Consider the following 17,988-nt stretch of genomic DNA (forward strand, 5'->3'; position numbering starts at 1 on the left):
TGTTGTGGCTGGTCATATAGAGAAACGTCTGTTAGATATCAAGGAAGAACTACAAACCCAGGAAGCATGTATTCTTGACCTAGAATCAACATCGAAATCCAAGAGCGCTGAAATTGAATCCCTTCGATCCCAATTGGAAACCCGAACGAACGCTTTAAATGCCTTGAACAATCGTCTGGAAAGTCTGGAGCAGTCTAGGAGAAATTCCCTTCGCTTCTTCGGCGTTAAAGAATCGCCTGGTGAGAACACAGATGACATCATTATAAAGTTTGCCACGGATAAGTTGAAGATGAATCTCAGCAGCCATCGCATAGGTCCACCCAAGGAGTCCACCTCTGAAAACACCAAACCACGGGCTATCATCGTTAAGTTCGCTTCGTACAGGAAACGTCGCGAGGTCATCGGAAACCGGCGTGAACTAGCAGGTAAACGAATGTCCATCTTGGAAGACCTGACTGCAAAGAATGCTGTTCTTCTCAATGCCGCTCGCCTTAGTCCTAAAGTGAAATCTGCATGGTCCATCGACGGTCGAATATTTGCATTACCAAATACTGCTGGTAGCGTGAAGAAACTCGAAACTTGTAAGGAAGATATAAACAAGCTCTGATCACATGTATTGATCTGCCATGTATACTTCTGGTTGACTCTTACCATTTATCCTCCTCACTGTGAAACTGGACTCTTATCTCGAAATTTTTGAACTTAGCTACTTTTTTCCCACTTTGGTGGGACCAATGTTATTTGTAATACTGTATAGAATGTTTTAATATTTTGCATGTTTCTTGTTTCTCTTTCCTTATTATTCTCGACTACTCTGTTTTGTCTCAACTATTCCTCCTGTATCCTTTTCCTGTTATTTCTATTACTTTATTCTATTGCTTACACAACTTGATGTCAGGTGATGAATTCTACAGTTGTAATACCAATGCTCCTTTGCAATTTTCATATATGTATGATTCTGTATTCCCTTTTCAGGGTATAGGTGACGATGAATTCAGTGCAATATTTCAAGATACAGTGACATGTACAGATTTTGATAGACATATGTTTAATGAACTCTCACAAAATGACGATGAATTCCATTTTAGCAGATTTCTTAACTGTAAATATTTTGTTGACGATTTTACCTCACAGTTCAATGACGTTCATAATCATTTTAGTATTCTTCATTTCAATTCTCGTAGTCTAAACAAAAACTTCAATGCTTTCTCTACTTTCATATCCACTTTGTGTACCAATTTCTCAATATACGGTTTTTCTGAAACATGGATCTGTAAAAATACTCCTTTGTTATTTAACATTCCAGGTTATTCTTTTGTCCACTCTAGCCGTCAACATGGCAAAGGTGGTGGTGTTGCTTTATTAGTTTCTGATACTTATAATTTTAATATCCGTAATGATTTTTTACAACCTTCAAATAATTATGAATCACTTTTTATTGAAATTGACGTGTTTAGAGAAAAGAACATTATATTAGGTGTAAATATACAGGAAACCTAAATCAAATATAAATGAATTTTCAACTATCTTTGAAAATTGTATAAACAAGCTTGATTCTGAAAACAAACAGGTTTATTTAATGGGTGACTTCAACACAGATATTTTGAAGTATACTATTAATGCTACTATAAGTAATTTTCTCAGTATAATACATTCTCACTTCTTTATTCCTTTAATTGACAAACCTTCTAGGGTTACTGCTAGATCTATGTCACTCATTGATAATATATTTACCAATAATTTTGATTTAAATGTTTCCTCTGGTCTATTCTACAATAATATATCTGATCACTTCCCTATTTTTCAAATAACACAGAAACAATTTCCTGTCCATGGTATTCCTGAGCTTAGTCTACGTCTTATCAATGATGATACTATCAATGCATTTAAACAAGAGCTCTTAGATTATGACTGGACTAAATTATTTGATATTACTGATACAACGCTTGCTTTTGACAAATTTCTTGATACTTTTACAATAAAGTTTTTGTAACAAAATCATATAAATCCACTCGTAAAAAAACTAAAAAGCCATGGATTTCTCCTGATCTTTATAAGAAAATAAAAGATAAGAATAGAATTTATAAATCATATATATTAAACCCTTCTGAAAGTAACAGGCAAACATATGTTAAAGCAAGAAACCATATAAATAGGTTATTAAGGTATGCTCGTAAAGACTATTACAAAACTAAATTTTTTGCAATGAAGGGAAATGTGAAACAAACTTGGCAGCTCATCAATGATATATTACATAAAACAAAAAATAAATTACCAAATTATATCAATGCTGATGGGAGGCGAATCACAGATTTTAAAGAGATAGCTGATTTTTTTAATAATTATTTAGTCAACATTGGTTTATCTTTAAACAATTCAATATCTCTGACTTCAAACAGCTCTGATAATTTTACCAAATTCTTGCCCATGCAAAATTCAAATTCTCTTTACTTCAAACCTATTACTGAGAACGATATCACTGATGTTGTTAAAAAGCTAAACTGTACAAATAGTTGTGGCATTGATAATTTTAATCCTCGAGTTATAAAGAATGTTATATATTATTGTATAGTCAAACCATTATGTTTTATCTTTAATTTGTCTATTTTGACTGGTATTGTACCTTTCAAATTGAAGATTGCAAAAGTTATACCTGTTCATAAGAAAAGTGATGTTCATGATGTTTTTAATTATCGACCAATTTCCATACTTCCTTATTTTTCAAAAATTCTGGAAAGGCTTATTTACAATCGACTTTATGATTTTTTATGTACAAATTCAATTTTAAATGAATGTCAATATGGTTTCCTAAAGAATGTTTCAACCGAAATGGCTGTAATTGATTTACACGATTATTTAATTAATGTTTTCAATAAAAAACTTTACTCTATTGGAGTATTCTTAGACTTAAGCAAAGCTTTCGACACCATTGACTTTTCAGTACTTATATCAAAACTTTATAATTATGGAATAAGAGGGTTACCTATTCAGTGGTTTCAAAGTTATTTATACAATAGAATTCAATATGTTTCTTTTAACAATATTTTGTCCAACCCATTAGAGATTTCATGCGGCGTGCCCCAAAGGTCAATCCTCGGGCCCCTCCTTTTTCTGATATATATCAATGACCTGCCTTTTTGTTCTGATAAATTGAAATTCATTTTATTTGCTGATGACACCAATATTTTATTTACTTCAAATGATATTACTTCTCTATATGACACATTAAACATTGAATTATTGAAAGTTTCGAACTGGTTTAAATGTAATAAATTGGTAATTAATGCTGATAAGTCTAACTTCATATACCTTTGTTCCCAATATCGACGTTTATCAGCAGATATCCTCGATTCATTTAAATGGGAAATGTCAGGAAACTATATCAAACGTGTTACCTCAACCAAATTCCTGGGTATTACTATTGACGAAAATTTATCTTGGAAAACTCATAAAGCTCAAATTAAACAAAACAATATCTAGAAATGTTGGTGTCATCAGCAAACTTCGCCATGTCTTGCCTCAATCCGTTTTGCTAATGTTATACAATACTCTTATTTTACCGTATTTTATCTCAATTACTGTAATATTGTTTGGGCAAATACTCATCCAACCAAACTCAAATGTTTATACCTCCTGCAAAAGAGGGTTGTCAGAATAATTACACTTCCTCATTATCAAGCCCATTCTAGCCCACTATTTAAACAACTCAATATATTAGATGTATACCAGTTAAATGACTATATGTGTGCAATTCTCATATTTAAACATGTAAACACTCAACTTCCTAAATACATATCGGATATGTTTGTACAGAACAGTTTAATTCATACTTATAATACTTGAAACAGGAATCAATACCACATATGGAATGTGAATACAGAATTTGCTTTTTATTCATGTAGGCATCATGCTCCTACAATCTGGAATTCACTCCCTACATTTATAACCTCAATTTCATTTTATAACAGATTTAAGCACAATTTAAAGCTATATTTGATCAAACGTGACTCTCGTTGAATTTTAAATGATTTTTGTCTTCTTTCCTTTCAATCCCCCCCCCCCTCTGCTTTTCATTCTCTCCTACTCTTTTCATGTATGTTTGTTCTGGGTTTGTCTTGGTGCAAGACGCAATTCACTTTTATTTACTGAATATTTACTGAATTTGTTCTCCGCTTTTATTAATTGATCAAATCTTATGTAAGTAAGGGAGCTGTCTTGACAAGACCTTTACGGTCTTTTACACCTATACCTTATTTCAATACTTTTCTATTCAATATGCATGTACATACCATTCAATTACTTTATTTTATCGTGAATTGCATTTTTTATCCAATGTGTTGTTATAAAGTGTTTTTAATATTGGAATTGAATAAAGTTGAACTGAACTGAACTGATAAATGTGATGCAGTTAAATGAAACATACATAACATAAACTTTCCCTGTGCCACAAAGTTGAAATTATAAAAAAGATAGTGCAGTTACAGTTTCATGCAATATATAAACAAACATACATCTATACGCTTTGAAACGGCGCCAGTGACATCAGAACTACATGTAGGTCCTAAGTATCATTCCAAAATAGCATTGTCAATTAAAACGGCAAACACATACATTTTCTTCTAACAGGCTTATCACTAGGCAAACCGTTACTTTAATTATAATCTTTGTTAAATGTATTTAATTCTTGTCAAATATTATGTATGTTAGTTTTTTATTTAGTAGTATCCTATCACTGATATGAAATACAATTTCAAGATTGAAAGAACCTCTTTGTCAGAAAGACAAACCCAAATAAGTGAATTACACTGCGGAGATTCAATCCGTGTAGTTTAATATTTTGTAGACTGTTTTAAGGATTATCATTTTCATCCTCACCACTGCAACAAATCTGACACCTCAACAGCGGCATGTTCGACAAGTCACATCAGCATAAATCCAATTCAAATTATTGTTGATTGACTTAAAATTTAATATAAATGTTCTGTAGAGCGATCTACTGTACACGTGCACCCCTGGGCCTTATGTACAGCTAGGATCTAGATCAGACTTTACATACGGCAGCCCTCACCAATTCTAGGTTCCAACATTAACACATTGTATGTACCATGTGGGGTTCGATTTATATTAACCCGTCCCCTTTATAAAACGTCATGATATCATATAAGTTAGTAGTCAACTGGTTAAAACTTAAACAATAAAAACTTCAATGGCATCAAAACTTCCCACAAATCCGGCGCTAGTTTAGCTGTGTAACCTCGATTTATCCATATAGTCTTTGATTTCTAGTCCTTAAAATATTAATTCATATTTTGTGCGGCGAGATATTTCGTAGTAGATCTAGATTTAATCTTGGATTAATAACTACAATATTCTTTTTTATCAAGATGAGGAAAGAATATAATTCAAGACGAAAGAACTGTCATAACAAAAGCAGCATTTAAACGCTCGCAATAAATACGGCCTCTATTACAGTCTAGTGTATTGAGCGAGGCGGATTGCGAAGCGGATTGCTCATGAATAATTCATGATTCTTCAGTGGCCATCCTACGGTTTAAAAATTCGCCGTCGCAAGCGGGCCGGAGCCTTGGCTTGGGGCCGATTGCACGAAAGGGTCTTTCAAAGGACCGTCTTTCGTGTCGCCCATTTCTGAAATTTATGATAAACAAATACAATTCGTAAGCTTGCTTTAAAATAAAATTTTATACAATTTCATTTTATAATTAGTACCGGTAGGTATGTGACAAAAAAAATGAAAATAATCAAATATGAATAAATTTGGATTTTGGTATCATTGAAAGCTCTTTAAAAGACCTTTCAAATGATACCAAGAACTCTAATTTTCATCAATAAATTATAAAGTTATTCCAGTTTGAGTCGCGCATATTAATCCAAATTTGTGGTCATTGTCAATTGTCTTAATGTAAAGTCAATGGAGTACAGAACCGATTTTTGTGACCATTTTGTGACCATTTTTAACCCAAGTCTTCGACAGGCTCTAACTAGAGTTACCAAAAGGTCGGCCGATCCACTGAGCAAAATTGCTATGGGCAAATGAAAAGCCAATTGCAAGTGCGTAAACAGTGTGCATTGCCACCATCGTCTGTTCTCGACGGCAAAAATGAGCATTGAAATGCTTTTCCTCAGCAAATTAGTTCATCTTAGTGAAAAAAATTAGGCCCTGTGTTTTGTATATGTAAATTGACTTATGTGGGATGAAGTGTCTTACCTTCATGTGGTATCGAAAGTGACGTTTGGAGGTTAAATCCACGAGAAATCCACAGAGTTTCGTCGCGTGTATTCGCTATGGAGAAAAATGCGTGCGATCGCATGCGTTATTGCAAGCTCGAGACGGCGCTGTTGAACTTAGTCTGGAAATTCATAAAAAATAAACAAAAATCCTTGAGTAGGCTCACAATAAAATCATAAAAAATATGCTTTATGGCTAAAACGGTAGTTCTCTTGCCCACACATATCATACTTGTTGTTGCGTAAGAAATCCTTTTTTCATGGTAAAAATATAGCAATAAATGTTTTAAAAATTATGTTTTCCACATGGAATATGTTTGAAACATCTATATTAGAAGAAAAATGTTTTTTTTTTATGAATTCAAACTAAAATGAAGTTTATACATGCCTGTACTTTTTCATACTACTCAAAAAACTAAATGGGCCGTCAATCAACGTTGGTTACCTCGGCAAGTAGGCGTGGTCTATCGTGAAGTTCGCTGGTGACGTACCTTTCTCGCTAGACTTTACTCAGCCGCCGAATTTAATTCATTCTCCGCGCACGTGCAACTGCAACTTATTATCGTCACTGCACTGCTGGTGTTTGCCGCATTGAGGACAGATGAAACAATTCAGATAGAGTTGCGCGTGTACAATGAGTGAAACAGCGCGATCGTTTCATGATCGAATGAAACAGTGTGCCTGTCGAGATAAAATTCATCTGTCATGTTATTTTCTATCGTGTTTTATGCAACTGCAATTGATTTGTTATATAATTTTTTCTTTGATATTTCCTGTATATGTATGTATGAATTTTATTTGAAGTGAATGAATCATGCTGGTGTCCTTGCCATTGAGGACAGATGAAGATGAAACAACACTGATAGAGTTGTGCGTGTACAAGGAGTGAAACAGCGCGATTGTTTTATGATCGAATGAACAGTGTGCCTGTCGAGATAAAATTTATCTGTCATGTTATTTTCTATGATGTTTTATACAACTGCAATTAATTTTTTTAAATTATTTTCTGTGATATTTTCCTGTTAATGTATGAATTTTATTTGAAGTGAATTATTATAAAGATTAATCCAAAACAAACCTAAATAATTGTCGGCTTCATTGTATTCGTGATGAACAAGTTAATATAAAAAAATTATGCTTATTTTTTTTATTTGAATGACTTTAAGTAAATTGGAATTGAAAAGGACGTTAAGTGTTTCCTGTTCAGTGCAATTTTTGTTTTCTTTTTTTCATTTCACATTCTCGGGATGCGAACCTCCACTATAATTATAATTAATGAATACCATTATAAACAAAAATATTTGAAAAATAAAGACTCGCAAAAATTTTAATACTAGTGCAACGGTGATTTTTTTTATTTTGTTGTTTCATTTACTGGAAGGTACGACAGACAAATACCCGGTGTAGATCAAAATTTTGCTAATGGGGGGGGGGGACTACAATTTTTCTCCCCGATCTGCGCCGTAAAAAAAAAAAAAAAAAAAATCGCACCGCCAGTAGGAGGGGTTGCCGCCGCCCATAATTGGGTCCGGCACCTGGATCTGCCTATGGAATGGATGAGGAATAAGGAAAGGGGAGACAAATAAAGGTGCCCCCTCCCGTAATATATCAAATATTTGTTAGTGGATTTTGTCGGTCATTCTCAAGTGAGGACTTATTTTTCAACTTTTCCCAGGAATTTTGTGTATGGAATGATTTTTTCCTAGCATACTAGGTCTTGAATGCCCCCACTTTGGAAAATCCTGGATCAGCCCCTGTCAAGGTGTATATAGATGAAACTAAACTTGAATAGGGCTCCACATTAATGATTTTCAAAATTTAGCCATTTCCTATTTTCCCCGTTTAACACTGTGAGGTGAATAATTCAAATGCTTTCACCATCGCTACCATAGAAGGATCCAGGGGGCGGTCACCCCCCCCCCCTGTTGGCGGATTAAAGACCAAAAAATGGAGAAAGGAAGAAGAAACAGAAGGAAAAGAGAGTGGAAAAGGAAGAGGGGAAAAGGGAGGGAGAAAAGTGAATAAAATTAGGGAGGGGAGACTTTGATGATTTAATTAAAAGAACATGCAGAATTGAAATTTTCGCTCGCGCTTCGCACTCGCATTGCTCATTTTCGATGAGTACATAATTATTGCTCAATAGGCTGATATATATGAGCTTGACATTTAAGCTTTGCAGTCAAAATACAAAACATATACTGTACGGTCAGCTAGGACATTGAACATTCATTATTCTTTTTTATTTATACCTCGGTCACGTTTGCTCTGCGGCGGCCGTACGGAGAGTCGAAACAGCCGTTTTATTCATTTTTATTCAAACCACCTATATTTAGCTGGCACAAAAAAATGTTTAAACGACTGTTTTCTACTCGCCGTAGAAAAAGTGTGACCGAGGTATAACGAATCAATAAAAAAGTGCTTTGTAAAATATTCGTTTTATGATCTGAGTATCAACATTTTTAGCTCACGCTGTGCCCTAGCATTATTTCATTTGTGGAGTACCTATCCTCTTCATGTAGGCCCTATTCCATAAATTTATCAAAATATAACTTTTTAAGGTCTGATTGTCAAATCTTATCAGCTAGCATTGCACGCACGTGCTTAAATTGGTGAGTTATGTATACCTCAAATATATATAAATCAAAGTACTTAAAATCGCCTTTTCATGACAGTTTTTTTAGTTAATAATAAGTTTATTAAATTAAAAATTTGCTCGCAATTGCCGTTCGCATTAATTTCTAAAAGTACGTTACCGGTAATTAATGCATCATATTCATAATTACAAAAGTGCTTATAATGTCCAGGGTTAACACTTTAATATCAACAAATTTAGAGCTCTCATTAGGCTTATTAGATTAGTAAATAAGATATTAATAACATTTCATTAATTCCTAATACCGTAATTAAGTTGTCACTTTTTCAAAATGGAAGATCGACATGTTTCTTTTTGCGCTTGGGAAGAGGAATCGGAAGACATTCATAATTATGATGAAAAAATGTCCTTAGAATGTCCCGGTCCTAGGCCAGAATTATAACTTCAGCTCATGCTTTGCATTCGCCTCATTTTTTAAGAGCAATCCGTGTCCACTTTACGATTATTTTCCTGCACAGTGCAGTGCTTAATTTGACCTTTTCACATCGGAATATCCAATATTATCAGTTCGCGCTTCGCGCTCGCATTATTGATTTTCCGTGATAAAAAGTGTATTAAGAATGCACAAATTCTAGAACACGCATGTTTATTGAGACGGGCTGCTTATCCTTTATTGAAAACAGCATGCTTAAATTATCTCGCTTCAGATCAGAATATAAAAAAATTTCTTCTCGCTCTTGCATTATAAAATAATGTAAGACGGTAACCAATTACCCACCCTTTTCACGATTTAGAAAACATAAATATAAAATAGTGTTCCTTTTTAGGTCTATATATCTCAATTGTTATCCGCTCACGCTTCGTGCTCCCACTGTGTTCTGTTCATACACAAAGTGCTTGGAATGTCTATTTTTATGGTCAGAATTTCAAACATTTTAGCTCGAGCTTTGCGCTCGCATTATTTTGATTGAAATATGCATCGTCTTCTTGGCTAACTGTAAACCGCCATTAGCAAGTCCCTTTTCGATCAGGCCAGAACGTATATTTCTCTCTTTTCTTACTTACTTTTTTTTTTGCTCCTTCGCGCTCGCAGCAATTTTAGTAAAATACGCATCTTGTTCAATTTCACAAACATTGCCCAGAATGTTCAATTTTGAGGATAAAAAACATGAAATTTCAAAAATATTTTAGCTCGCGCTTCGCACTTGCACTATAGGGGCTATGAGATTATTGTATATTGTGTTTTGTGTATGCTGTTTAATGAGAATAAAGAAGTGACTGTTTGGACTACCCCTATTAACTTTGAGCGGCTGATTGTGGAAAATACGGGTGCAAATATTTTTCGGCCCCTTCCCCGGTTTATTTCCAATTTGTCTAATTGCCAACTCGTCTACTATCGTTTGGTCCATCAGTTCGTCAACTCACCATACATAGTCTTTTTTTTTCATTTAGTCTAATGCCATTCCGTCTAATGACCAGTGGACCCAAAAGCCATTTGGTCCATATACCATTTCATCTAATTGGACTATAAGTGTATTATTGTGCAAAATGAATGAAAATAAAATGGGTATTAGACCAACCGGTTATGAGACTAAATGGTCATAGACGAGATGGTTATTAGACGAAGTGATGATTGGACCAAATGGTTAATGGACCAATGGCTGTTAGACGAAATGTTGATGGACAGATTGGCATTAGACTAAATGAAAGTAGACCATGTAATGAGTGGACAAGTTGGCCGCAGACGAATTGGCACCCCCCCCCTATTGGCGATAGATCCGCCCATGCACTACTACTTCTTTCTTATCTCATTATGATCTCTCAGTTCCACATCCCCCCTCTCTCTCACTTTTTCTACGAGGACTCTTTTATCGTATGCATATCTTCCTTCGATTTCCTCCCCCCTCTCTCTTTCTCTCTCATGACATGCTGTTCCTTTATAGTTAATTCCCCTCTTTTCTCTCAAACCCCCTTTCTGTCTCAACATCTTTGCCCCCCCCCCCTCGGCATCTCTCCCATTCGTGAATTTCATTCAATTATTCTACCCCTTTCAATATCTCCAACATGCTTCTATACTCCTCAATGTGCCATACACACCTTGAGAGAGAAAAAAAAAACCCTCAAGAGATATATGGGTAGAAATAGCATGGGTCAAAGAAAGAAGCATTAATGGTTCAAGATTATGGGATTCACAGAATTTAATGCATATGTAGAGTAAATACATGGTTATAATGTAGTAACATATTGATAATGGCAGTTAAAAGGAGGGTAATCCTTGTGACTTGGCCTTAATAAAAATTTTGGCTCGCGACTTGCGCTCGCATAAACGATTAAAAATATTACCTGATACATCATATTCATAATTACAAAAGTGCTTGAAATTTCCAGTTTTCATACCATGTTATCATCAGATTTCGCGCCTCATTAGGCATTTATAGATCAGATATTAATTTTAATGGTTAAATTGTCCTTTCTGTTTCATCTCGCTCTTAGCAAGAGGAATAGGAAGATATTCATCACTTTCATGTCCCGGTCCTTTGTCAAATCTATCAGCTCTTTATTAAGTGCGATCCAAATCCACCTCACAAAGTACTTGAGCTGAAAATGACCCCTTTTTCAGATCAGAATGTCAAATATTTTAAGGTCGCGCTTCGCGCTCGCTTTGATTTTCAATTTCATGTTAAAATATATATTCAGAATGCCTAGATTGTAGGCCTAAATCGGAAACACGCGAGCGCATGTCTATCAAGATACTCAACTTGTTAGTATTTCAACCATTATCCAGTTTCTGAAAAACAAAATTCTGCTAGCGCTTTGTGCTCGCATTTTTTATGTAGGAAGAACCCCTATTACTCATCCTTATTATACAAAACAGGAATAGAGTGTCCCATTTTTTAGGTCTAAATGTCGATTTTTTTTCCGCTCGCGCTTCGCGCTCGCATTAATTGTTTTATAACGACGATCCTGTTCATGGTCACAATAATTGATTAAAATTTTCCATTCTTTATGTAGAAGTGTAAAAAAAATATCGGCTCGCGCTTGCATTATTTTATTGTTGAAATATGTAACGTCTCCATGGCTAAGTGAAATAAGCAGTCCTTAACAGGTACCTTTTTGATCAGTTCAAAACGTATACAAAAATCTTATGCTCGCGCTAATTTGCGCGAGCATTATTAAAGTAACAAAGATCGGCAATTTGACATCCTTTTCATGATGATTTAAAAGACATGACTAGACATGTCTCGTTTTTAGGTCTAAATCTTCCAATTTTGTGCTCGCGCTTCGCATCAATTGCTAAGTTATATACCTATCCTGTTTAAGTTACAAAAAGTGCCTATGATTTCAATTCTGTTCGCACTTCGCGTTCTTAGTAATTATTTAGTTGCATACACATCTTTTTCATGATAAACATTGCCCAGAAATTTCAAACTTTGGGGAAAAACATATTTTTTTAAATAAATTAGCTCGCACTATATAAAAAGGGTTATGATATTATATATTTATGTTGATTTATAAGACAAAAGCTAAGAAGTGACATTTCTTCAAAGAAACAAATATAAATCATATTCGCGCGGCCGATTGGGGAAAAATAATGGTGAAAAAAAATTTGCCCCCCCCCCCCTTTGGCGAAAGCTGGATCCACCCCTTCATCCTATTTATTTCTCTCCTTCCGTCCATCTCTCCATTCTTCCAGGAGCCGCGGAATAGTTTTGAAAAATGTTTTTTCAAAACTTTTTTTTTGTATTTCTACCAATAAATTAATGAAAATAATGCGGTACAAAAATCAATGTCATTCTTCTTCCTGTTTTAAACTATATACGTGTACAAAAAACGCACCACCAGCTAAAAAAAAACAAAAAAACTTGGGGGTCACAACCCGAGCACCCCACTTCCCAGGCCATATACAAGGATTCTAATTTATTAATTTTAACGAAAGCATGAGACATCATTTGTTGAAAAAAAATTAAAGAGAGCTATTAATGACTGCATGTGGTCCTACCGGTACGCTAGATCTGCGCACAAAACTGCTTTCATATGACACGCAAAAGGGATAAATCTTAGTGGAAAAGTGGGATAAAGCAAACAGGATTTAGAAACTGCCTTCGTTGGCGTTCAATAATATGGGTAGAAACTGCCTTCGTTGGCGTTCAATAATATGGGTGGTATGATACAAATTCTGCTAGCTTATTCGTACTATTATTTCTGGCCATTGTACTTAGATCTATATTTTAATGTGGAAACATTTTTAAATTTTTTTTATGATACAAATCGAGCGAGGCAAGTACAATGATATGGGGCAGAGTTCCAAGTCTTCATGCCCCAGACTGAATATATTTTGACATCAACTTACTCCAAAAACAAGTGTTATGTTTTATTTTGTATTATTCATTTTTTAAGTATAAGGTAAAATTATAAGTCTCGGAGTGTCAGTTAATGCTGCAAAAGATGTATAAGGCCTACTCTTTTGCAGCACTATCCAGCTACCGCGGCGAGGACGCCCTCCGAGAAGGTAGCCATATCAAAACTAAAAAAAAAAATTCCACTTAGATTACTGGTGGATCCAAGGGGCATAATTATCGAGAGCCAAATTTGTAATTTGTAACATAAACATGCCCTTTTTACCCAAGCATGCCCCTTGAAAGTGAGGATATATATAGGCCCAATTTTTTTGCTTGTCAATTTTTAGGGACGAAATTTTGGATTTTTTGTAAAAACATTTTGTAATGCTTATCAAATTTGCATCGGGAAAATGTGCCTCCATAGGCACTGTCCCCCTTAATTTGAGGTGGGGACCATTGGCAACGGAAAGCAAAAATTTAGGGGGGGGGGGGACCACCAAAATTTTGTGAAAAGCCCCCCCCCCAAAAAAAAAAAGTTTATCAACCCAAATTTTAGGGGAGACCACATGAAATTTTTAGGGGGGTCCACTGGAATTTAGGGGGCAGGCAGGAAAAAAAAATGACAAGCAAAAAAACAAAAGGTTATCAACAAAAAAAATTAGGGGGGGGACGATTGTCCCCCCACCTCAAATTTAGGGGGGACACGACCCCCCCCCCCCGCTGCCTATGGAGGGACGTTGTTGGTTTTTTTTTGGCTAATTTTTTTTTTCGGTCCCCCCCTTTTTTTGTCAAAAATGTTGGTGCCCCCCCTTAATTTTTTGACTGCCGCCGCTAATAGTGCCCCCTCTCCTTTGGAAAATCCTGGACCCTCCCTTGCCTTATAGATATAGATGTTTAAAGAATTAATTATTTTGAAAGTCAGAGTGCCCCTGCCCCCCCCCCATGCTTTAGTTATCATGGCATAAAACTTATGTCATATCTAATCCTTATATCAGCAAGAGGTCAGAGCATACAGTATCCGTCACCAAACGACTGCATTTGAGCCATTTATTTTCTCTTTTCTCTTCTTTCTATTTTTGGTTGTTATTTAATCATTGTTTATTTGGATAAGCTCGGATCCGAGACTAACTGGGACGGTGAACGCACTTTCGTTCGAGTTGTGTATTTGGGTAACAATACGCCGAGGCGAGAAAGGACACGCCCACAATCCCTCGTTCAGTGCCGAGCTCTGAGAATACGTGTCGACGAAATTTCAAAATGAAATTTGTACACAAATCTGTCACAATTCGGACCCACTTTAGCCTCAGATTAACAGATAATTAGATCTCTTTGGAACACTAAAAGTCATTCACTTGGGGTTTTTTAATATGCTGATTCAGGTGAGGTACTTTTCAATGCTTTTAAACATAGATTTAAAAAAATAGATTTTCGTTTTGGGATCCCTACTCTAACTTCTTTGTTTTTGAGCCCTATGAAGTAATTTAGGTATCAATGGAAAGGTGAAAGAAGGCTCAATTGATGTGTAATCATTTCATCTTGTAATTTTTCTTCTTATTATGTGTAAAATAATTTCTTCTAATTAATTCTAATGAATTATGCAAATTACGCAAAATCACAATTACTTGCCTCTTTTTTTGCCAAATGAAGGTGATCATGATAGATAATATATATAATTTAGTTGGCATCAGAACAGCATCATGTAGATAATTTCCTAGATGAATTTGTTTTAAGAATTGTTTTTGTAATTTCTAATGTATTTCTTTGTTTTTTATTCCATTTGTACTTTGTATTCTGACCAAATAAAAATACAAGTGTGCGTTTTTCTGATGTATTTGATTGTTTCACCAATTCCTGATGTATTCTATTGTTTCAACAATTTGTTATACATGTGTAATATGTAGCTTTTGATTTTAGAGACAATGGACATTTGATTACATTTTTTTAGGAGGGATGAGCAGCTAAGTGTAAAATATGTATGTAGCATTGTATGCAATTTATTTAAAGTATAAAAAAGGATAAATATTAAGCTTTACTTTAGTAAATTCTATCATTTTCAATGTATTTCTTAGATTTGTATACATACAATGTATTACAAAGGCCCTGTGAGCTCTCTTTTTTTAAGAAAAATAAATTCAAATTTTTAGTTGTCAAAGCCAAACGAAAAGGAAAAGAGTGGTCTATTTCTTTCAAAGCAAAACAAAAAACAACCAGGAAAAAAATATAACAAAGCTCTAAACAACAACCAAACAGACATCAAAGCTCCAAACAAACACTAAACACAAGAGAAACAAAAGTGACACAAAAACTTGTACCAATCCCGTCCCCATTTTCCAGTTTAAAACACAACCTCCACCTGCATGAAAAAAAAAAAGAAAAGTAAATTAAAAAAAATAGTAAAATTAACAATAAAAAAAACTATAAATACAGGACTTAGACCCATCTGGAAATGAAATATTCTTTCCTCTGAGTTTCCATGTATTTTCTTACAAGAGTGAAAAAATATTACAACAAAAAATAAACAACTTAAAGTTTGTGCATTTTAATTAAAAAAAATCAACATTTAAGATATTCTCCCTTCAAAAGCAAATCCAGTCTCCAAATAATGAAACATGACCAAAAAAAAATGAAAAAATAAACAAAACAAAAATTTAAAAAAGAAACTAAAAAATATATAAATAAATAAGTATGAAAAAAAACAAACATAATTTTTGCATTTTAATTAAAAAGTCAACATTTATGAAATTTCCCTTTCAAAAGCAGATCCAGTCTCAAAATAATGAAATATGATTGAAAAGTTTCAAAATATTTTTTTATTCTACAAAAGACAAAAAAGAAACACTATAGATTTTGCATTTTAATTTAAAAAGTCAACATTGATATTCCACTTCCAAAAGAATCCAGTTTCCAAAATGATGAAACATGATCGAACAATAAACCATCTTGACTCTGTAACCTTGGGAGGAAAGAATGTTTTTGTGACAAAATGTATGTATATATGTATCAATATCAAAATAATAATCTAGGTATAATGACAGAAATTTCCGAAAAAGGCACAATATAGAGTAAACAATCCAAGATCTAGTTCAATCCAGCATGAACGACTCACTATCGACCGCTCCCATCACCCAGCCAACCGCATCGGGCAGCTCGACTGCCGAGAGACCGGCTGTGACAAGGGTAACCCAAGGGTAGCTCGCTCCTCTTATATCTGGACTGCTAGTCGATAGAATCTCATATTTTTACTTTTCTTTTGACTATTAATATATTTTTTTAGAAGAATTCAGATACATAATTGGAACGTACTTCTACTTACCATCAAAAAATTTAGATCATTTGCACATCCAAAAATTTGATGAACTTTCAAGCTCCGATATCCACACTTAACAGGCGAGTATTCATATTGAAACTTATATGTACAGAAAGTGCACATCTTCAACTATTTGGAAAAAGGCACGAGATTGCATGAACTATGTGCGCATGCGCATTAAACCCCATTTTCGAGGAGCCGCCCAGACAGAGGTGATGCCACTTGCAGCAAAACCCGTGCGAAAACCGTGCAGCCAAAACCAGCGCTCGCGATGCACCCGTATTCGCACATACCTACAAATAGGGCCTAGGCCTATTTTGTTTATTTTAACAGACGAGTAAAATATGTTTGCAGATAATTTATTTGAAATGCGTTTCACATGGGTCATGCCGCATTATAAAAAATGGGTGACACGAAAGACTGTCCTGGCAAAGACCCTTTCGTGCAATCGGCCCCAGGTCAGGAGTCAACCGTGCAAAACGAGGGAGACAATGGGGTAGATTGGGGTCTCAATGGTAAATCTTTATAAAATGTGGAAACAGAAATTATTATGCCATTACCACGATTATATGGATGAAGGTCTATCGTGACACACAAATCCTGACATCGAGGCACAGACTGGGAATTAAACCTAAAATAAAAAAACCCCGAAAAGTTCTGTCGGGATACCTCTCCTTTTTTCTATTCAAAACAAAATGGCCGATCGAGACCGACAATAGAGGCGCACGGCCAATATGGGAGACTCTCTTCAATAGGGGAGACAATCTCCCACCTTGGAGACTTGCTTTGCAAAAGGACAAAAGAAACAACACCAACAAAAACATGATTTTTTCCACCCAAAATTTTGTCTCACTGAGGTCAGATGCCCATTTGTTTTGTGTGTGATTGACAACAAAAATCCTTATCAAAACAAAAGTAGATGGTGAATTTTTAAAGTAGACGGTGAAAAGGGGTAATTTTTCATGAGGAATCTGCCCATCACATTTTCATTTGCCGCCAAGGTAATCCTTTTGCAGCAAATGTAAACAAAGGAAATTGATCTCCAAAACTGGAGACTGTCTCTGAAATTGGATACCCAAATTCTTTACAAAAGTCTCTAAATATTGGAGATATTCTCCCACATTGGAGACAGTCTCCAATATTGGCCGTGCGCCTCTACTGACCGAGGCTATATTTTGTTTTTTTGAGGTTCCAGTCTGTGCCTCGATGTCAGGATTTGTGTGTCACGATAGACCTTCATCCATATTGGTAAGTGCATAATTTCTGTTTCCACATTTTATTAAGACTACTTATTGAGACCCCAATCTACTCCAGTCCCGTGTCCCCCTTGGCAAGAGTTCCATATGCACCCCCACTAAAATAAAAAAATAAAAACATGGAGAAGGTTCAGAATAATATATCTAGCCATAATATAGAACATATATGATGGGGGAGTGGAAATACATACCAAAATATGGCTTTATTCCGTCAAATTTCGAGCAGGATCGAGTGCGTGTAATTGT

This window comes from Lytechinus pictus, chromosome 5, assembly GCF_037042905.1.
Source record: "Lytechinus pictus isolate F3 Inbred chromosome 5, Lp3.0, whole genome shotgun sequence".
NCBI classification, from domain to species: Eukaryota; Metazoa; Echinodermata; class Echinoidea; order Temnopleuroida; family Toxopneustidae; genus Lytechinus; species Lytechinus pictus.